The following is a 617-nucleotide window of genomic DNA, read 5'->3' as shown; positions in this document are numbered from 1 at the left end:
ACATGGTGGTGCATGCCTGTAATCCCAGCTACTCGAGAGGCTGAGGCATGAGAATTGCTTGAACCCAGGAGTGGGAGGTTGCAGGGAGCCAAGATGGCACCACTGCACTCCAGCCTGGGCAACAAGAGCGAAACTCCGTCTCAAAAAATAAATAAATAAAGACTTCTCTCAAATTTCATGCAGAAAAAATTCAACCTTAGATGATTTCCGAAAATCTTAATAATCAGGACAACCTTGAACTTCACAGGCAACAGTCAATGCCTGAGACAATGGAGTGAAAGCCACCAGATCCTTAAGGGAAAAGTGTTCCCCAGGACTCTTGAAGCCAGCCCTGATGTTGGCCACTGGAAAAGACAATCAAGAAAATTTCTGACCTTCGGTGAAACACAAAGACTAAAGGACCCCTGTGCTGCGTGTGATGTGATTTTGAGAGAAACAAACAAACAAAAAGGCCAGGTGTGGTGGCTCACGCCTGTATTCCCAGCACTTTGGGAGGCCCAGACAGGAGGATCCTTGAGCTCACGAGTTCGAGACCATCCTAGGCAATATGGCAAAACTCTGTCTCAAAAAAAAAGAAAGAAAGAAAGAAAAGAAAGGAAAGAAAGGAAAGAAAAGAA

At 45.1% G+C, this 617-nt stretch overlaps 1 long non-coding RNA gene across 1 annotated transcript in view; it reads left to right on the top strand.

Moving 5' to 3' along the window:
- The window catches only part of LOC105538492, a 10,186-nt gene extending 9,615 nt beyond the window's left edge, over window positions 1-571 (top strand). The window contains exon 3 of the long non-coding RNA XR_001005911.1: window positions 184-571. This is a non-coding gene — a long non-coding RNA (uncharacterized LOC105538492). The remainder of the gene's footprint in view (window positions 1-183) is intronic.
- The last annotated feature ends 46 nt before the right edge of the window (window positions 572-617 follow it).

Source organism: Mandrillus leucophaeus, unplaced genomic scaffold (assembly GCF_000951045.1).
Source record: "Mandrillus leucophaeus isolate KB7577 unplaced genomic scaffold, Mleu.le_1.0 Scaffold193, whole genome shotgun sequence".
In the NCBI taxonomy this organism is placed as follows: Eukaryota; Metazoa; Chordata; class Mammalia; order Primates; family Cercopithecidae; genus Mandrillus; species Mandrillus leucophaeus.
Note: the sequence above shows the minus strand (reverse complement) of the source record. Positions and strands in the feature narration are given on the sequence as shown.